General features: G+C 42.2%; 1 protein-coding gene across 5 annotated transcripts in view; it reads right to left on the bottom strand.

The window, feature by feature from the left end:
- The window catches only part of LOC135992239 (hepatocyte nuclear factor 4-beta-like), a 63,595-nt gene that overhangs the window by 25,845 nt on the left and 16,191 nt on the right, over window positions 1-21,559 (bottom strand). For 4 of the 5 annotated variants that reach the window (XM_065641262.1, XM_065641258.1, XM_065641260.1 and 1 more), the window contains 5 exons: window positions 13,391-13,517; window positions 10,587-10,687; window positions 7,644-7,755; window positions 2,546-2,707; window positions 1,757-1,951 (listed from right to left, as the gene is read on the bottom strand). The gene's annotated coding sequence lies outside the window, so the exon portion shown is untranslated. Of the gene's footprint in view, window positions 1-1,756; window positions 1,952-2,545; window positions 2,708-7,643; window positions 7,756-10,586; window positions 10,688-13,390; window positions 13,518-14,918; window positions 15,013-21,559 lie in introns of all 5 variants that reach the window. The other variant, XM_065641259.1, reaches the window with a different exon arrangement.

The raw sequence follows: 21,559 nt of genomic DNA, 5'->3' as shown, positions 1-21,559 counted from the left end.
TGTGCCAGGAGAGGAGGGATGGGGCCGTTCCCTCCCGCGCACGCAGTCCCCTCCCTTCCCGGGGTGCATCTGTGCTCTCTTGGTCCTGATAATGTGATGTAGATAAGGCCTAGACCCGAATGACTTGGATTGCATCTTTGGGTCAATATAGCCCGGTTTATGGCCGTTCCTGCACAAACGTTTTGAAAAGGGCTGCGGAGGGGTGTTCACACACATGCACTGCTCTTCCAGGGCAAAGCGGTGGTCACGTCAAATAACACCCGTGCTGATGTCACCTTGCTCAGCTACCAGCCCTTGGGAAAAGGCCAAATGGTGTCGCTTAAAAATGGTCAAGACAATGAGTCAGTATCACCACTGTCTGAAGACCATCAGGTGCTGACAACCTGAGGCATTGCCATGAGATATCAACAGTCCTGCACAACAATTACACTACTGGAAGGGAAACATGAGACTTCATTACAGCTGTGCGCATGGTTTCACCTTGCCCTGTAGCAGAGGGGAGGTGACTTCTCCCACCCAGCATCCACCACCCCTGTCACCCGTGTCTTCTCCCTCGGGACTCCAGACAGCCCTAATCTCCCAAAGCCCCCATTGAGAAAGAGCTCATTTGTGGTTGTGAGTTGTTAGGGCAGAAGGTTTTAAGCAACAGCAAGTGATGAAAATGGAAAAGGGTGAAAAGAACCGGTTAGACTCCCTTGCAGATGTGCGGTGTTGCATTTCACGCTGACCCAAGCCCGGCTTTTCTGGGAAAGGCCCATACTATGGAAGCACAATTCCAGTTTTCCCCACAGGACTGTGGTTTGTTTTTTAATTTACTGAATTTCGCACAGAAGTTCTTTCCTTGGTAAGACTCATGAGCTGTACTGCAGAAGAATGGAAATAAAATACAGCCATACAAAGTGATACAGCTCAAAGTGCTTGGTTTATTCCTGGTTTAACCTTCCAGACGGCTTCCCTGACATTACCGTTCCCTCTCCAGTGACGTTTGTTTGTGTCAGAGGGCCTTTCCTTTCCATGAGCTGCTCTGTGAGACCCAGTTCAACATCCTGTTGAATCTGGGAGGAAAAGAAGAGTCTTGAGAAATAGGGAGATGTTTTGCCAGAAGAGGAGCCTTGGCCAAAAGAAGAGGACTGCCAGACTGCCTGAACTCTCACTGAACCGAAGAACAGGGTGGCCCCATGTATCCGAGCAAACTCCAAATAGCAAGAAATACGCCAAAACTGAGTTTTGAAATGTCTTAGATATATTCATTTTGATTTCATCCCCATTTTACTTTTTTTTTTTTTTTTAAAGTCCTGAGGACTTCCAGCAGACATTGCAATGGGTTAACTCTAGACAGGCTTTTCCCCTACAAAGATTGGGTGCAGGAACCCTTAGCTTTATTTTCTTATCATTTCTGGGGTATAAAATAATTTCATGTGCCATAGATACCTTTTTTTCCCCCCCTTCTTTCCTTTTTTAAGACCATGTTGCAACTAGTGGTGCACAAATGACTCCTTGGTTAGATAAGATGTTATGTTTTTATCCTTGGACTATGGCCCCAGGCTTTCGGTAATGCCAGCATCAGCTAAGTTAGCACCTGATTAGTTGTGCTTGCCTCTTACCCAGTGTCAGTCTTGATTATGCCTATTAATCTGGCACATTTTTTTAACTGAGCTGTGGGCACAAATCTGCCTGATTCTCAGCACTCTGCTACTATCACAGCTAAGAGTTCTCATACGTCTACAATTCCAGGGGGGGTTTTATGGCTTCTTACCTTCAAAATAGTCATATTTGTATTCACCATGCTTTTGGGTAGTTGTAGTTCAAAGAGAAGAAATTTGGGCTCCTGCCCTGATATCGTTGAGTTTAGAGATCCCTCAGTGTTCTAGATTTTTCCATCTGACGTGAGGGTTAAGGCTTATTTCCAAAGAAAGAAGGGCTCTGAGGATGCGCTTGGACAATTTTCATTCTGGGAAAGAGAAAAGGTTATTGGGAATGAGAAAAGGTTATTGGGAAAGAGAAAAGGTTATAGAGCAAATTTAATAGTTTGGGGCCAGATTTCAACATCACATCCATATTGATAATCAGGACTGACTTGTTATGGAAGGTGGTGTTGGAGTGATACTACACGACATTTCTAGTTATTTCAAACAGATGTCAGTGCCCTGTTCCAAACCTCTCCAGGACAAAAGCAGTCCTCAAGATTACCAAAACTTTGCTGAGGGCTGAACAGTTTCTTCTTTTTCCCTGCTTCCTTACATCACTTTCTGAGTCATAGCTGCAACTTGACTGTGATCTATTCAAGGCTGGGGCTGAGTTTCATTAACATCGGGAGAAATGTATCTCACTTTGAGGTGCCCCCACATCTACTCAGCACCGTTCATTAGTGCAAGGAAGCAGACACCTCTCCCAGTCAAGAACCAGAAAATCTCTAGCTGGTTTCTTCATTATTTTACAATGATTTAATCTGATACAGTGGGCCAGTTGCGGGGCTAGGGAGAGATCTCTCTCCATTTGACCTCAAGCAAGTGTTAGACACACAAACATGCACTTGGAAAGCTACCTCAGATGTAGGAAACAGGCTGGTGGCAGGTGGGAGAGGGCTAGTGTTTGGATCTCGGTGCTTTGGCATCACCCTGAAGAACAATGAGCCTTCGGACCCTTTGCTCATCTTGCTGGCATCTCCCAGGGTATCCACAGGACATGCATCCGTCTTGGTTGGTCTCTGTTGGGAACACACGACGATCACACAAGGGGCAGTTTGGAGACAGGAGGAATCTCAAAACCTTCACAGAGCAGGGCATCAGTAAAGAAAGATTTGAACACAGAGATTCACGGGGCTGATCGATAGCTCTCTGCTGAGACACTCTTCCCAGGACTTGAGCTTCTCATGGGGCACAGGCATGGCAGCTCTCAAGGAGCTATTTTATCTACATCTGTGTGTGTCCGCAGGCTGTGTACAGGTGCTCTGGCCCTTCCTGCAACATGCCAGTGATAAGAAGGTCAAACAAATGCTACTACATTGAATAGACGAGGCTCTGGGAGAAACTCTGAGCTGCTGGGGTGAGAGGAGACGTGGTGGGACCCAAGCCAGGCTCTGATTTTTCTTCACCACCCATTTCTAACCTTCTCTCAGTGCAGAGAAAAGATGGGGCAGCTCTGGTCCAAGTGGTGACCACACGTAAAGGTAAATCCAGCATGCTTCAAAGATATTAACCACATTAGGTAAACCTGTGGATTTGAAAAGCTTTCACCAGAATGGATCGGAAAAGCAAAAAAACACCCCGAGGAGGAGGAATGTGTGTGGGGAGCATGGGCTCAGCACAGACACCCACTCTGCTGCTGGGGCTGTGAGGGGGGAACAAAAACCCCACTGGCAACAGCAGCAAATATTCCCCCTTGGGGTTGCTACCCCCCACACACAACTCTTAGCAAACAGTCTTACAATGGGGGAAGAGCTTCTACATAAGAACATTCCCTCTGGGCTGCTGGACTGATGCTTGCATAGGTGAGTTGACCACAATGCATTGCATATGGAGATAACTGGGGTTTTTGCAAAACACCTTGCTGGTTTTCCAGTGAGGGGACAAGACTGGGAGCATCCATTCCTTGGGTGCTCAGGCATTGACTCACCCGCACAGGTAAATGAGATACACAGATAACCAAAGGTAAAACTGGAGGGTATAACACAGATTTCCTAGTTTGCAAATTGATGTCAATCCTCCTCCAAGTGGACAAAAGCTTATTTTTAATATGTTTTCCATTTATTCCTTTTTTTTGACTCAGCGAGGCTGGATATAGCTGGTGCAGGGGGAAGGGGAGAAGGGAGGAAAAAAAAAAGTTTATGTTTAATATAAATATTAATGAATGCTCAAAGATAGTCCTCTGGGAATGAATCGATACAGTTTCTCATATGTACTGCAGAGATGACATAGGGCAAACTCTGATGAACACATGGTCCCAATAAGACAACACACTTATTCCTAGAAATAAAGTTCAGATGTTTTGGGTAATGCCTGTTAGACAAGATGAAGTGCAGAAAAGATAAGAACTCTGATTAATTAAGAGAGAACACAAAGTACTATGAGCAAGCCATCAGAAACAACATTTCTTTGGCTAGGTAAGTGGTGGGAGATGTTTCCAGCTGTGGCAGCTGCACATCCATCTCTGGAGGCTGGTTTTTAAAGGAAAGTAAGTATATGCTGCATATGAGGAGAGGTCTCCGAGACACTAAAACCTGACAAAAGACTTGCTGCTATGCAAAATGCCGAGGCAGACTTAAGCCACTAACTGTATTTTTGGCACAGAAGTTTTCTTCTTTTATTCTTAGGAGCATATTTAAAAGTCCTACCACTGTTTCGAAGATTTTCTCCATCTGAAATGCAGCAATAATTATATTCTTTCCTGCTCTTGCAGGACTCAGCATAAATCCACCAGTGTTCAGGTGGTTCTTGGGTACCAGCAGCAACAGTAGCCATAAAATTACCTACTTAGAGAGAGGCAATCTGAATAAAACCAGTATTTGAACGACAGAAGCCATTAAGGCCTTTTTTGGGGGGTGATGTATAATTAGAAACAGTACGCTTCTGAGATTATAAGTAGTGTGAAATCACGTCATTAGCATATAATTACAACAGCAGACATGACAAATTTATCTAGACCAGATGTCTATTAAATCAGTCGTCTCCTTTCCTGGGTGCAATTTCTTGTGGTATACATCACTGAATGCTATCTGTGATACAGTTAGCCTGAAAAATCTCTCTTGACATTACAGGAAACATTGCATTAACCATACAGCCTTCCTCAGGTCCCCATGATGGACATGATGTTATGGACATGGGATAACATCACCCAGCATTTATATGATGGAGGAGGGAAAGGAGAAAAACAAAAGATCAGGACTTTCACCACGTTTCCCTCCACCAAACTGATTTTGCTTTACTGCTGCCAAACACATTCATTTAAGATTTACTCATTTTGCTTTTAGATCAATCGGATTCAATCTTTCATGACAGTGCTTTAGGGAAAAGAGAAAGTTAAGCAAGTGCCAATCACTATGCTGAGAAAATTTCTTCAGGATGGTTAAAAATAAAATAAAATAAAACAAAACAAAACCAAAATAAAAGAAAAGAAAACAAAAGAAAACAAAATAAAATAAACACACCACCACCAGAAAACTTTTTCTGCCAGGTTTGAATGATAGATTGTGGTCCTTACAAATTGTCAAGCACAAATCACACAAATACCCAACTGCCAGCAATTACTTCAGGTTGGTTAACTCATTAAATTCCCAGTTATTTCACTGATATACTGACTGTTCAGCGCAGATGAAACCTGAATTGGATTTGGGGAATAAATCTAAGGTGTTTTACACTCTTCTGATGACCAAAGGTTAACCTCATGGCTTGTTCTTTCTGAGTCCATATAACTTCAGTTCTTTGTTACCATGCGTTTGGCCAAGGACAGAATTTCAGAAGTGCTAAGTGCTCATTTAGGTTTCTAAAAATGAAACAGCCTGAATTTCAGATCTGTTGAGAAACAGGAGCTCCCACTGGGAATAAAAACTGGACTTCATGTAGCCACAGGCTACTGGTGTTTCAGAAATAAATCCCATTTTTTGGACACCTGAGTAAAATCTGAGCAAAACCTCATTTCCCAGCCTACATGGGATCTCCTGGAGTCCGATGCCCTTTGCAAACCTGTCCTTTGCTGGCAAACACTTCGTAGCAAACACCTGATGCCTGCATGCACCAGTTGGAATTTCTCTTCTCTGTTTTCCATAAGCAGGAGCAGGTTCTCATAAGGAGGAAATGCCTGCAATATTTTTGAAATGGCACATTTTTCCTCACAACAACAAATACCTCTGTCAGTGGGTATTCCTCGGGAATATTTCAGAGGACTTCTTGTTTCTTTCCTTTCTTGAAAGAAATCAGCTGATCAGCATTTGAAATAATGATGAATAAAGAGGGAACAAACTTCACTAAATACTTTTTGAGGAAAAGAATATTCATTGGCTTCAAAATGATTTCTCATTTGTAACTGAATTTTGATATTCACGGAAGAAGGGAGGGAAATTAAAATATTTAATAACAAACAAAATTTAAAGTACCAAAAGGACAGAAACAAAACATTTTTGTTCTTATTTCTGTTTGCAAACCTCAGTCATGGTACCAGCTTCTGACTTAAATTTGAGATCCTTGGCAACTTGCTTTCTGCTCAGTACACATGGCTGAGACTCCAAAAGTCAGAACCAGCTTTATTTTACCTTCTATAAGTAAGAGGAAATTCATGTCCTAAGTAGCAAACCCAACAAATTTGGAGGAACAGAACATTTTGACTGAAAAACAAGAGTTTTAGAATAAATCATATCTGACACCATCAACTCATGAAAGCATTAACACATTTGTGAAACTCCAGCTTGCTCACCAAAATTAACATGCAACTTCTTTCGATGAACTTATTTTAGTGCCTCACAGGTGAGACTTTTTGCGATGGCAGGGAGTGCTCTGTTCCCACTTAATTCTTACGAAGACAACATCCACTGCCTTTCCACATGAGTCTTTCTTAGGCTGGGCTTACATGGGAAAATCCAGACTCAAATAATAGCAAAAGTTTTGGCTGAGCTCTGCTCTTAGACCAATCGAGCCCAAACTCCTTCAAACTGTTGACATATTCAACACTGAACAGAAAGCAGATAACAGACATGAGAGCCTGCTATCCAGAGAACCAAAATATATGCAAAAAGCCAAAGGAGAAGTATCCGACCTTCCAGTCCTTCCCTCATTCACCTGCTTCATTACCCTTGGGATGAGAGGTTCCCCACACACTACTCCAAAGTTACGCGAGTCAGGGAAATACGGGTTTACAACAGACCAGCTGCTCAAGATCATCGTCTGCCGCATGGAGCAACTCGGTTCTCCTAATTTTCACCATCCAGACTTAGGCTTCATATCTGGATTGGAAACGTCGGTATCTCTGCATCCACTAAAGAAAAATTGGCACGTCGTAGAATCACGGAATAGTTTAGGTTGGAAAATACCTTTAAGATAATTGAGTTCAACCATGCACCCAGCACTGCCAAGTCCACCACTAAACCACGTCCCTAAGCACCACATCTCCATGTCTTTTAAACACCTCCAGGGATGGTGACTCAACCACTTCCCTGGCAGCCTGTTCCAGTGCCTGACAACCCTTTCCATGAAGAAATTTTTCCTAATATCCAATCTAAACCTCCCCTGGCGCAACTTGTGGCTGTTTCCCCTCATCCTATGTCCAGAGGGTGATTCATCCCAGGTCTCCAAGGGACCAGGGATGAGTTGCATAGCGATGCCAATCTCTCTAAACAAAGCACATAGGGAGTGTAGGTGACTTACACTCAATGTGCAGTTTTTTTAAAAGGTGAAGTCACATAGGATGAATTCTCCCTGCCAACAGAGAAAATGACACACAGAGCCATCAAGAATTAGGTTGGATTCCTTGGCCGAGGGTGACGTCGACCTCTGACTAAAGCAAATAGTCCAGCCTGGAGAGAGGAGCAGCGTTACCTCACCGGCTGCTCCTTGGAGTAGGCATGGGACTCATCTGGAGCTGCGCTGCCTGTGGGCAAGTCTTTTTGGCTTTTCTTAGTGCAAACGACACGTCATTAGTCAGGAGCAACCAACCTTGAAGAGAATATTTGCTCTGACTCCAATCTCCCCCACAAACGACGTTCCTGCCGCTTCGAGCTTTTTCGGTTGCAGCGTTGACACTTCTGAAGATGTGTCTTTAGCTCAGCTGAAGAGAAAACAGAAACGCTATTCAGGACCCAGCTCCAATGCGGGAGGTTAGGAGTGCAAATTCTCCCTTTGCACTGAAAGCACGATGAGTGTTCTATGTTGCTGTTGTTCTTTCTATTTTAGAGGATGCCCTTATTATTTTATAAGCCCTTTTCTATCACATAAAGCACCCTTTTTAAGCTATTCTTCTACCGAAGTCATATTCATATATCTTAAAATATAATCTCCCAGATTTCCAAAAACTAACCCAGGAGTTAGATTTTGGCTTGTATCTTACAAATTCTTAGTTGTGGGTCTAAAAGCACTTACCTTTTTCCTTGACTTTTTTTTTGTATTCTAAAATTTCTGTGATGGAATTCCGTTCCCCTCTGTATGTTCACACTATATTTTCAGTACATGAGATAAATATCAACAGATTTTGGCTCAGGTCCAGGGAAGTACCAAAAATGAGCTGACCTTTGACTGTGATCATCTGACTTGTCTTCTGTGTTATAGCAAACAGAGGAGCTGAAAGCAAAGCTCCTACCAAAGAAATCATGCAGCATTTCATTGGGTAGTTTTGGTTTCTGTTCTTGTCCCCTAGATTTTTTAGCTTTGCCATTTTTCAGGTAATTTAATAGCTCAGGACAAATGTAGAATTCCTCCAAATTACTCTTTTTAGTGTTGTCTGCTAAGCAAACCAAGTGCAAATATAAAAAGCTCAGAAAGGATAGAAGACATAACGCTTCAATTTTAAAAATAAAAATAAAATAAAATAAAATAATAATAATAAAAACAACCACCACAGAGCACAGGTCAAGTCTACTTTGGCTGCTATAATCCATTATATATTTGCACATCTGATCTTTTAGCTCTTGCACACGTTTAAAGACCTTGTTGAGGCTCAGTGTCAGGGTGAGAAGGAAAGAACTTCAACCAACATGTGTAGAGTGCTCTGGAGAAAACCTTCCACTTGTTCAAGGGACTGGAAAGCTGAAACAGGCACAACCCTAAAGAAATATTGATTTTTTTTTTTTTTTAATGACGGATTATCTAAAATGGCTATTATATCAAAATTAATGAGGCTTTGGGGACAATATCTATGAGTCTTAACAGATGATATCAAAGGGATAAGCTAAAAAGAAAAATCAGAAAATCAATAGGAAAATACAGTTTAGTCTACAGAACTGAAGCACAGGAGCAGCCCCTACTGTATCTGTTTTTAAAACAGGTAATGAGGAAATCCAGTAGTTCTGAGGAACCACTGCCTCTCTCTGCTCCACAGCTGCACATCCAGAAGTAGTCTCTATAAGTCATTCATCTCGGCTAGTCATGGAAATATAGAAAATTAGTGTCATCAGCAACTATTTAATCCAGCGCTGTCGTTCAGTAGCTTATCCTGCAGTTCCTTCACAAACCAAATCTCTGAGTGACGTTAATAGCTGGTGTTGGTTGGGATGCCCATTTGTACACTTCTAGTCTTTAGCACACTCCAGTATCAGTCCCGCATCCCATGGAGACTTTTCCTTTTTTCTTATTTCTAATAGCCATATCTTTTAAAAACACCTTAGTGACCGTGAAGGAATCTGACATAACAGTGATTCAACAATGTCCATAAACAAAGAAGTGGTTGTTCATCAAAATCAGCAAATTTTAGATGCCTTTTACTCAACTCCTGGAGTTTCGGGTCTACTGAATTCATCTATAGGTGGGTATATTCTTCCTTCCTCATCCAAAATGAGAAGCTATTTTTAAAAATAAAAGATCGGTAAGTAGACATATTGACATGTTGGAAAGATGCTTTTTATGACTTTAAATTGGAGAAGTTATTGTAAACATCAAGCTATATTTTCCCCATAATATCCATTTTTGAACACTTCAGTCTCTTCCGGACTGCCTTACTCATAATTGCTGCTCTCTTAAATCTGTGGGTATAGTAAAAGAAAGCGTCTGTTTACTGACTGAAAAATACACATATATACAAACCTCCTAGTTTCACAGATGTTCTCAGGAAGCTCTAACCCCTGATAAATCCTTGCAGGCCACTGAGATGAATAATATTTGAGGATGAATTTTTGAGGTTACCAAACTGGAGAGGTATTCGTGGCTGCGGGCTTTGCCACTCTCATGGAAAAGTATGTTTTCCTTATATCCATCATATAGGCTATATTTTGCACATCTGTCTTTAATTAGACCGACTTCATATCTTCAAGAGTACATGACAGCAAATGAATCATTCAGAAATCAGAGTTAATGAACAAATGACAGAGTCCTCTTTTTTCTTTTTTCGTTTTTTTTTTTTTTTTTATTCATGAGTAGCCACAGTGACAAAATGCCCTCAAAGTGGAGTTTTTAGCAAGTTTTCTGAACCCAAATGCACAGTTTCAGGGACAAATCTGATATGCATTTTTATGCCATATACCAATTTACATGACCAGTGGTCACACTGAACAAATCCTTTTATTAGGGAATACCACTGAAATTGTGAGGGTTTTGCAGATCACGATCTGATCCACTTAGTTCTGTAAGACTATACGGATTCAAAAAGTATTAGCAGCTAAGCTAAATCCAATCTAAAGGGATACACTAGCTGGAAAGTGACACAAAAATCTTCATTTTATCAAAATGACCTTTATTCATTTTAGCAAAATGAACTTTAATTTTTTCCACGCCAACGTTTTGGAAAATGTCTCTGTCAATGCTGTGCTCCATGCTGTTAACACTGAAGAGCAGGAAAAAAAAAAACCAACCAAACAATTTTTCTGCTTTCTCCTTTCTCCACTCCTCAGGTTTGATCATGCATTCACTTATTTTAATGAAAATCTCCTAGAAAGCTCGGTGTTTGCTTACCATGCCAGTCACGATTGTTACACTTCAGTTATTGGCAGTTCTGCTTGTGCAGCAGTCATCCCAGGGGGGAAGATCCCACTAGTCTCGCAGAAGCAGCATTGCTGGTTTACGTGTTGTAAATCAGGGGGCAAAAGGAAAGAAAAAAAAATGCAGTGGAATTTATGACATATTTTGAAAGAGAAAGGAGAGAACATATACCATGTTAGAGCATTAGGTTTCGCGACATTTTGAGAATTAGCTGCTAGCTTATACACATGTGCGTGTGTGTACTATGCGTATCTGTATTGCATATATAATGTATATAATGTCTATAAGAGTGAAGGAAAAATTTAACAGAGGAAAATGTAATGAAAGACAAATGGAATGTCTTTACTAGCTCTAATAATGATATTATAACTTTCAGGGCCCCATGCACAGGGAGAAGGAGGGGCAGCATCTGTACTAACAGGATGATTTGGGGGGGCACGGCTAAAGTGCAAAACCAGGTAATGCACTCAGACTCCCAGTACTACAACTATTTTTCCCCCGCTATGTGGAATAACCTCATCTCTGTCCTCCTGTTTGTTTGTTTGTTTTTTCCCTCGATATTTCAGGGGATGAAGGGAGAAACCGGCCTTGAATCCTGGAGGAGCTCTCGAACTCAAGCTTCATTTCTGATTTCAGTTACGTTTAGAGCATAACACAGGTTTGTTATTCTGTGGTCCCTTGCTGAAATAGGTCAGTGTGGCCTCCCCAGTTAAAACCTGCCTGCCAATTATACTTTACTCCAGGCCAAAATTCTGCATGAAAACTCCAATGAAATATTAGCACAGGAGAAAAGCTTCTTATTGCTCTTATTGATATTCCAGCAGCTCTTAGGGGATGGATGCTTCTAGACCAGGTGCTGCTCAGAAATGCAGCAATAAACAGTCCCTGCTTATAGTAAATGAAGTAAACAAGAGGCGGGAGGGAAAACTGAAGAGTGAAACCAGTAGCCAGATCTGCTCAGTCCCAGATGCTCATCATTCCCACCGGCTCACGCTGCTGCATCGTGAGATGCACCTGAATCTGGATCTCACATTGCTGGAGAGAGTTTAATCGTGCACCTGATTGGTTTAATTTAAAAAGGCACCAAAGAGCTGCTCCACAACACTGAGTTCCTTCAAGCAAAAGAAGAGAGACTGTGGCAATTACTGAAAATTATTTAGCAACATCTTACAAGCCAAGAAACTGTCCGTGAACTCGAAGTGAAACACCATCACCATGAACTGAAGTCAGTCCATTTTGGCCAGAATTTCACCGATGCGTATAGAAGGTACTTATGAAATAGCTATCGATCTAGGACTCTGTTTTCCCAATTTTATAAAACAGGTCACCTCATCTTTCTCCAGGACATCTCCAGCACCCCTGCTTGCTTCCAGTTAGGACTTTCTAACTTACATTACCCTCCACGAACAACCAGCCTGAGATCAGTAAGCAATTTACACTCCATAGTTGCGATACTCTGTATATGCTAGTAGTTTTGGGAACCATTTTTCTCCTTAGAAGAATACACAGCACTAATTACTTCTGCCCTCTGGGGAGTTCATAGAATCACATCCAAAAGACATATTTCCCTAGGCAACAACCTGCTTTAATAAGTTCTTACTGCATGGGAAATATTTGTATTTTAATCTGTAAAACAGAGATTAGGCAAAAAGCATTCTAATATTGCTTAAGCTCTTCATATCAAGCAACAATTTAATTGTACTTTAATTTAAGGAAAAAGTGTAATTCATTATTTTTTGTCATACTGAAGTGAACATATTTCTTCACCAAACTGAGTGATTCCAGCTGTATACTGGCATAACTGATAGATGAGTTTAATTCAAGACGTTAAGAAACCAATCAGCATTTGCTTTATGCACCATAGATGACACTCTGATATGCATTACTAAACCCCACACTTCTGCTCAAGTGTGTTTCTTCTTTTCTACAGAAATTTAGCCTGACCCCTGCTTGAAAAATAATCCCAGACAACAGCAGTAATCATAAAGGAATTTCAGAGAAAGCGATGTTTACTCAGCCAATACCACAAGTTGGATATATTAAATAATGAAGTCCACACCTTCAAAAATTGTTTTTATGTCTATGTTCTGTTAGCAGTCAGATCCCTACACATTGTGATGATCTATAGACAACTAGATTGAGACTGCTGACTGACTTACACCAATGAGAAATTAGGGGGAAAAACCATTCTCTTAACTATCAGCACATAGATCTGCACCAGCAGTGTTGAAACCAGCTCACCTAAAGCAGTGTTATTCTGGATTTAACATGATTTTGAATAGAATCCAACCCGATTCAATCCATCCAGAGCATAAAGAAAATCGCGCTCGTAATAATGCATGAGGCAGGCACAAAAAAGCATCCTAAGTACAGCACTTACATTTCATTTGCTATTAGTTTTCTCTAGCAAATGGATCTTCAGCAGGGATACCCTGAAGCACTGCTGAACACGGTAACCTTTGCTGGTGCAAACAGACACTTTGCAGCACATCGCACCCCAGATATCAGTTTGGCTTGACTAATTGAACAAAATCCACTTTAAGCAACTTGATCAAACAGGAAAAGGCTGATCCAATGCTCAGACTTTCCTCTTACTCAAGATGGCAGCAGAGATATTATGAGTCACTTAGCAGAGCTGGCTCTTGTATTTATTTTCTGCACCTCTAATAGGACTATTCTTGAGTTACTGGAAACAGATTCGCTTGGGATTGGAACAAGGCAGAATCTAATAGAAAATAAAACAAAAAAGTCAGGACATGTTTCCAGATGTTACTTACTGTGTCCTGTTGCTCCTGGCCATCTCCACTCCTGGCCCCAGAGGAACACATGATGTTTGCACAGTCTCATTACAGAAATGACTTCTCTCCAGGTTGCAATGTCAGAGAAAGAAACCGGAGGAGTATCCTGGAAAAGAAGAAATGGGTGATGTGAAACAGATGTTTTCCTTTCATTGCTTATTGCAGATGCAGCCCAGTAATTAATCCACCTGCTTCCTTCTCATAGGGATAATTACTCACACCATGATCCCAGCCAACAGAATTTGTGTTTTCCATGCCTCATGATGCCCATCCCCACTTTGCTCAACAGTACACGCTGAAGTGCTGCACAAATGCAACACTTTTATAAACAGCTACAACTTTCTGCATCCCTCTGTATAGCTAGGAAGCTTTTCCTAGCTTTCCTCATGTCATCATTCAAAAGTAAAGCTTCTCACACATCTCTTCTGCCGAAACGTTGCACCTGGTGGACTTTTGTGCTCAAGAAGCCTTCAAAAACAAGGGAAAAGGTCTCTAACCATACGTGATGTATCAGTAAATACAGGCATTTTCAATGTGGTTACTTAAATGCATAGATTCATATGGTAAGTAGGGCTTTCTAGAGAAGCTACAGATGTTAATTAAAAATAATAGTGGCATCAGGATGATATATATGAGAGCAGAACTTACATGGCACAGCAGTAAATAGTTCATGTCTGAAATCCTTGTTTTTAATAAGACCCCTTTTGTTGTAAGAGCTGACCAGAAAGATACGGTGCATGTTTCTGAATATCCAGGCTAAGGCTGATTTTTAATTTGCTCATGTTTTGCTATTCTAAAATGCATTTAGTATAGACCAATGACTAGTGTTTACCCATTATTTTCTTTACACATTTCAAGACTTGCACTCAATGATGCTGATCAGTGAGGACAGAAGCACTTCGTAGCAAGTTCTCATTGTGCTTAATGTATAATTAAGAGTTCAAACCAGCTAATTGAATCAAGAACAACGTAGGCTTCAAGGGATCTCTGTTTGTCACCTACACCAAGCCACCCCTGGAAGCAGGAGCAGCTCACGTCTCCAATGGCCCAGCGGTGGGACCGGCTGTCCTCCTCACTGCAGAGGAAACTTGGCTTTGCTGGAGTGGCAGAAAAGTGATGGGAGTGGCTGAAAAGTGATGGGAGCGGCTGAAAAGTGATGGGAGCTGAGATATTGTCATTGACTGAACTCGATAGGACTGGAAAAAGACCGTGACCTGAGGTGCAAGCTTTGTTATGGTCCTCATTAACACAGCCTTCATCTTTTCTTCTTTTCAAGGGAGCTACTTATTTCTGTGCCTCAAGCAAGAACAAGAGCCAGCTGGAGATAATTTAGTCCTACTTCACTGATGTTGATGTCTCTGGATTTAATATTGGCATTTCTGGAACCCTATTATGACTCTTTGGCTTGGAGAGGTGGCTCAGGTAGTTATCCTGGGCATAATATTTTGTTAGCTGCAGATCTGTTTCAAACACGGAACAAAAATCTGGTCATTCAGGACTAACAAACCTCCTCAAGCACTTCCACCACTTGATGCTCAGCAGCCTCCAGCTCTGGGGAACATCTTCAAAAGCCTTTCAGCGAGCAGCTCAACTAGTGCCTGCTGGACAAACACACAAAAGCAAAATAAAGTCTTGAGAGGGAAGTCTGGCAGCTGAAGAGATGGGTGGATGCTGCTGGGAACGGTGGAGAGGGATCTGCAGAGCGCAGCGGTGAGCATTGGGCTCTGCCAACGGAGGTCACCGCGGACTTTGCTCAGCAGAAGCACCATCCGGATTCAGCCTGCCTGCATCCCACTGCTGTCCCCATCCTCATGCTCCCCAGTGCCCCTGGGGGCCTGTGAATACCTGATTCAAAAGACCTAAGCTATGGCCTAAGGAGAAGCTGGGAGAGAGCCCAGATAGAGCAAGTCTTGAGAAGAAGAGACAATAAAAAGCTGAGGCACATCACAAGAGCCTTTGTTCACACTGTCATGCCTGGGGACAGGCATGAAATCATGCGTTGAAGTCCTTGCCAAACCAGAAAGCCAGAGTGGGATTAAAAAAACGTCCTGTGCAAGACTGCTCAGGTAATATTTTACCTGCACTATCCAGGGGTGGCATCAGCCTTGTGTTGCCCACTGTTCCTTGTGAGCAGGATAACTTGGTACAGAAGGACATCAGTGATGGAAAGGAAATTCTGATTGTGTCCTCATCAGTGTTGTACAGACCACTGCTGTTATCAGAGCACCAGGACCAAGAAGGAGCCTACGGAGACAAGGTGATTTGGAGCCTGTAGAAACCAAGCCCCTGTGAGCCTGCAGTACTTTTAGCTTGACCTAACAGCACCCAGACTTCCCTCAAATGCATTCAGCAGAAAAGCAAAGCCATATTTAGAGTATCTGTTTGGTTTCATTTCAAACAGTTGAGGTCCAGTGCAGTGCGCAACTTACATACAGGTCTGGTGAGAAATGTTACTGTGATACATATCACAATTTGAGATGTTTGTCTTATTCAAGCACAAAATCTCATCTCTTACATCAGTGGCTGTTATTGCACCCACCTACTTACACAGGTAACTGCTGTCCCATTACTTGCCAGTGATGTGCAAAAGCCCTGGACATACCCCAGCAGTTTTGACTTCTGTAATAACTGCACTCTACCTTCTCTTTCATGAAGAAAAATTAGCTACAATACTTGAGATAAAAGAAATAAAACCAGTATGAAAACCTATCTAATCGAATTAAATGGAAGTAACCTTTCAGCCTGCCTGTTCTGTGAATAACCTTATCTTCATGTTTACTATTTGACAGAATTCTAAATTATCCCAAATTTTATCAGAATAAATCAACTAAATAAAAAGAAAAATCCCTTCTAAAAAGGACAGACATTCTTAATAGCCATCTGGAATACATTATTCCTTTCCAAGTAGCATTGTTGATACTGAAAGTGTTGTAACAATATCCATTTCTAATGTGGTTCTGCTGTGGCTCCATCCATAATAAAACTAGTTGATGCCAAAGGATCCACTTAGCTTTACAAGATCTCCCAAACCTGGATTATTTGTGTAAGACTCTAATTTAACATTCAGAGTTTCATGGTCTGATGGCATTTCTTATAATATTTTTAAAGGAGACCGAAGAATGAACATAACCTAATCTGGGGAAATGCTTTAGCTGAACCATGCACCCCTAAATTCTTGTAAATCCTAAACCCCACTAAGGAGAGATGGAAACTGAAAACAACGAAAACCTTCCCTAACATAACCATAACTTTTTGTATTTTCTTGAGTATTTGGTCAGCTTTGCAGTATGGCTACCTTCAAAATGTACCTAAATACTACAGAAAAAGGGCAATATGCACTACTCTCATGGGTAAATGCTACTTGAAGCTCAATGCCTTTATGCCAAGATACACAGAAAAGTCTAATAATATTGAGGGCTCAAACAGAGGCAGCTGAAACAAAACTACTCAGCAGAAAGAACTGAACACTCACCATTTTTTAGCTGAAGTACATCAAAGAGTGGCCTGCCAGGTTCCCAGATAAAGGTATTTCTACCACATTAATGGTGGTCAGTGCTGGGAAGGTGTCTTTCTTCCCTGAAAAACATCTCCATTTCTGCCGTCTTGCAGATATTTTTTTGTAGCTATATTTCATTTCCCAGCACTATTCTGTCTTAATCCTTAAAAAAGTGAGCAGGGCTGAGAGATGGGTACTGTAAAACTAATTTTCCTAGGAAATTGCACTTAAAATGATAGTTCCATTGACTTTGTTGCAGCCAGGTTTTCACTCTGTTTTTTCAGTCTTCCTTTGCCCACATGCTGATGCACTATCTGATACTGGCCTACTTATGTATCTCAGTTTATCTGGCTGTATACATTCAAGATTAGGTAAAAAATAGTTATCCATCTTTTCAGAGCTTCATGGGGAAAAATATCATCGTAATAGAGCCTGTTAGATGCTGGAGATTACTAGTTCCAGCTGTTCTATCAGCCGAACGCTTCCAAGCAATTTAGCCCACAGCAGCAAATCTCAATGAAAAGCCACTCAAAAATGGGGATGAGAAGAGTCAGAGCCATTTCAGAACTTCTTTGAAGTCTTAGCCTTCACCATCAGTCTGCTCTTCCCTGAGGTCCCTTTGCTGTGCTTCAGCCCAAACGCCATCCCCTCGCAGAGAATTAAAGAGCTCTGGGTGCAACTTCGCATTGTTGTTTGCCCATACTGAGAAACGAAGCCCACAATTTGCAAGAAGCCACAACGCCAGTGAGAAAATGTTGTCCGTGTGGTTGTTGGCAACCACTGGGACAAAGTATGGCTTGAAGTCATAACAGGACCTGGGGTCCCCTCCCTCCACCCCTGCCACCCTCGCTAAGATCCAGCTGTGAGCCTTTATTCTTGTGTTCTTTATTCTCTGTGTTGCCTGATAGTAGATGTCCTGCCAGCCTACAATTAGAAGCAAAAGAGCTGCGACTTTGTGCTCTGACTGCCCAGAGATAGGGCGGTAATTTATCTAGCCGACATGCCAAGGACTTGCCAACAATGTCAAAAGCAAGTTTGTTATAAATGATTCTTTTTAGGACATTTCCTTCACTTGCTGATGGAGGAAAAGCAGAGAAAAATGACCAAGAGCCCCACTCCTTTTCTTCAGACGACTGATTTATTATAGGCAAAATGAGGAGGATTCCAAAAACACTACTCCTATAAGGGAAGGTAACTCAATCTCCAGCAAAAATAAACAGCCATGTTTAAATAAACCTTCTGAGAATTGTTATTGCACTTCTCCCCAGAACTCAGGGAAGTATTTCTCTCTTCCGATATTGTGCTACTGCGCAAGATGGTGATAACTGCCTGCTCTGAAGACCCAGGGATCTCCTCTGGTCTGAGCGGCCTGGTAAGTCATCAAAGGATAAAAGGCAGAGAAGAAAGGGAGAAAAAGTATTACGAGCTGTAGCTGAAGTGCCTGACAGATGCTGGTTTGCTGCTTATGGGAACTGCCTTCCTGCATCGGAGCAGATGTTCACCCAGCTCGGTGCCCAGGCTCCCACCCCGCTAACAGTGGGGTAAGGAAGGGTAGATACAAAATGTCTTTCCCCAATACACCCTGCCAGAGGTTTAAGGACTTCCCACAGCTCTTCCATGAGTACTGACATCAATAAACCACATTAATGTTAAGGTCACGTATCCTGCTAGCATCTTAGGACTTCACAGCAGTGAATGATGTCCCTCAGGGAAGCCTGGGAAGAAAAGCTCAAGCCAGTGAGACAAAAATAGCAATACAAGTGTCTCTTTTCACTGATGCAGAGGACTTCAGCCCACTAAGGAAATATCCACATTTTCTTTTCTCTATGGAAGGTTAGTTCTTCAAGCATTGCTGCAGAGACCTCACAGTTTGGCCTCCAGCACCCTTACTGTAAGTCTTCTCCGAGTATCACGTCCTCACCAACCTTAGAGCTTTCAGCAATACTAAGAAACCTGGTGACAACATCCTTCTGTTGGCTCCAAGGACAGGATCCAGCCCTGCTGCACTGAGGCCTCCAGACCTTCTTATCTCCCCTCTGAGAATAAGAGAGGGAGAAGGTTAAACGCCACCCTCTTTCCTTCTCTCCTTTGGCATCATGGGGGCAAATTGCTCAACATGATCCACAGAGAGTGGATTAATAAGACTTTAAAAATAAATGCAGATGTTCAAGAAAAGTCAGCTCATGGGCATCCAGCCCAGTGAAGCTTGCAGAGGAATGTCACCTACCTGTCAGTAAAGACTGCCCACTGGTATTTAGGTCATGCTTTTCCTTCTTATCACGCACAAATAACCTCAACCTCTGCTCCCACAAAGTGTGGAGAGCCCCAGTGAGTTGCCATGTTCCTCAGTGTCCCTTGAACACGCCACTGTGATTTATTGCCTTGACTGAGTGAGATCTGGTTTGCAAGGGACACCTTGTGTCTCCTCTCTTACTGGCCTTGCTCTTTGCTTTGCTTTCTGTTTTCATTAGCGCAAGCTAACAGGAAAACACACTGGAGTAATGTGAATCCCGTTCTCCCCGCCAAGATAAGACATATTTAATGACATAAGGCAAATTAGTCATGTAGTTGCTTGGAATTGTTGTTGTTCTCTTAGATGCTATGAGCTCGTCACCTAGTCTCCTGACATAGTTTTTCTTGTTAAGCCTACTGTGCTTTGTGAGGTTTGTTCCTTCACAGCTCGTCAGCAAGAGGAAGGTAACTACAGCAGCCCTTTTTACTGCACCTAAAAAACTAGCAGGATAAAGGAACAGGGAGAAAAACAGCAAGTCCTCTCTTTATGGATTTCTGTGACAATGAAAAGTTGGCAAGAATAATTTACTCATGAATTAATAGCGAGCTGAGCTCCTCTGGTGTGCTGAGAACCAGGCTGAAGACCAGAGGTGCCTCGCACATAACTGCAGGCAAATCAGGCAAGGTTAAATCCCCTGACGGGCCGAGGTAGCCGGGACATCCTATGGTGCAAAGCAGACCAGTGCTGCCAAGGTTCCTTTTCCAGTCTGTGCAGACAGCAATACACCCTGGCCCAGGCTCCAAAACAGCTGGGCAGGGAAGCAGGGAGCTACTGGCCAAGGCAAAATGCCGACAAAAGAAGTATTCCTTCAGACACAGCTCTCAAGGGTAATTAGGTGCTCCGGTTGCTGGGTCCCTGTCTCACTGTGACAACCTCCATGGTTGGATAAATGCCCCGAGGAAGGCTCCTCAGCCTTATCGCAGCCTTCGCCTGCACATTCACTGAGCTATGTTGTTGGAGGACTCACCTGTGAGGTATGAGACATCTCTGTCATCCCTGAGCCAAGAATTACTTCAACATCTGATGCTGTGTGCTGGATCCTGGGTGATAGCCCTTGTATCCACATTGGCCAGGCAGTGCAGTCATGCAGATGGTCGTTTTCTGGGTCAGCACACAGTAAATTTTCTATGACTGAGCTTGATGACTACAAAAAACCTTGAGAACACCCTCTCCTCACAACCAGATACCTCTGGAGAAGAGACACCAAATGGAGGAGGACCTAAATGCTTCATGGAGGAGTGCCCATCATCCAAGGATGGGGATGAGGAGAGATGGACATTCGTATTTCTGCTTCCACCTTTCTTGAGGGCAGTGGCAGTTGGTTTTTCAAGAGACACCAGCAGGCAGGGTCTCAGAAGGGGACATCCTGATGCCTCAGCATCCTCACTGTAGACTTTCAGGGGCTTTCTGAGTAGGCAGCAGCCAAACAGGAGGAGATTAAGGATCTATACTTTGGACTGAGAAATGCTGAGCTAAGCCACAATCAAGCAACCATTTTCTTTTGTAGCTTCAGCCCTAAGTGCTTAAATCAAATCATCTGCTTATGGGATTCAGCTCATCACCCCAAGACCCTGTGAGGCAGGGAGGTAACACCTGAAACCCTCTGCAGTGCTCTTAAAGTACACAGGCTGGACAAATAATCCTGCAGGAAAGCTCCACTTCAAAATATTTTGCAGTGAAAATACTTTAGCTTGAAAGAACAACCTGTTCTTCGAAGTGCATTCTTGTAAGTACATGTTGTTGTGATTTTTTTGTGTCATTTTCCAGATTGATTAAGAATGTATTTCTTTTCAAAAAAAATAAGATCTTCAGAGTGGTTAGAAAAGCCCCTTTGAGTTTTGTCCTCTTGCTTCTCAGTCTGGGCTCCTTTGGTGGTTTCTAACACCAGTGTGAATTGTCTCATACTATCTAACGGAGCTTCAGAAAAAAAGCACTTGAAAGAACTCAGAAAAAAATCATCATAAACTGAATAAGGGACTATTTTAAGAACTCAAATATGTTTCAGAGACAGATGTATCACTGAGCTACAGGGCTTTTTTCTTTTTTTTTTCTTTTTTTTTTTCTTTTTTTTTCTTTTTTTCTTTTTTCCACAGGATAGGTAGTTTTATTCCCCCAAAAAACAAATGCTAACGCTTTTCATCTCAGTTCTCTCTGGCAGTCTTTCAACTTTCCATCATTTGGCAACCTAGCAAGGACTAAGAGACTTCCTGATGTCCTCCTCCTCTCTGAAAAGAAACATATGGCTGAAGTACCTTTTTTTTGTTTGTAATATTTGGGCAGATAACCAATGGGGCTGTCTTACCTGCTTTCCATTTGGTGTTACTTCTTATACAGTATTCCAGAAGCGACTAGACAACAC

Source organism: Caloenas nicobarica, chromosome 9 (genome assembly GCF_036013445.1).
Source record: "Caloenas nicobarica isolate bCalNic1 chromosome 9, bCalNic1.hap1, whole genome shotgun sequence".
Classification (NCBI taxonomy): Eukaryota; Metazoa; Chordata; class Aves; order Columbiformes; family Columbidae; genus Caloenas; species Caloenas nicobarica.
The sequence above is the reverse complement of the archived record's forward strand: the minus strand, read 5'-3'. Positions and strand labels throughout refer to the sequence as shown.